Raw genomic sequence first — 563 nt, 5'->3', positions numbered from 1 at the left:
CAGTTTGTTTTTTCCTCTTTACCTTCTGCCCATTAACTTCGGGTCCCATAATGTCTCTATCCATTCTCACAACAAAACTTAATGAACCCTCCAGAAAAATTAAATCTGAACAGATCGAGGTGATAAACAGAATAAATGTCTACACACCTTAAGTGATGTACAATTACTGTCACGTAAAATAGAAAAACTGGAGACGGAAAGAGTGACGTCATCAGAATCAGGACTCACCTTGGATGTTTTCCTGGCTTCTGTCTTTTAAGGGACCATCTAAAAGGCAAAAACAAAACAAATGTTAGATTGTGTGATATTATCAACTGAGCAGACAGGTAACAGAAACAGGAATTTATTACACATCATTTAAAACTGATTTGACAAACGTCCTAGTTTAAGCTGCTCAAACATTCACAGACTCGACTGGTTTGTGTTTCTCCAGACGGGTTAAAGCTGAAGTTTGTTTGAAATAAACTAGTTTGTTCAACGTGTCGTCTGAAGGGAATAAAACCTGAGACGTGATAATTGTTCAAATACTGAGAACTGATCATCTTTCACACCTGGCCAATCTC

The sequence above is a fragment of the Seriola lalandi genome, unplaced genomic scaffold (assembly GCF_002814215.2).
Source record: "Seriola lalandi dorsalis isolate HSWRI2012SDOR001 ecotype SW California unplaced genomic scaffold, Sedor1 jcf7180002054848, whole genome shotgun sequence".
Lineage (NCBI taxonomy): Eukaryota > Metazoa > Chordata > Actinopteri > Carangiformes > Carangidae > Seriola > Seriola lalandi.
The sequence above is the reverse complement of the archived record's forward strand: the minus strand, read 5'-3'. Positions refer to the sequence as shown.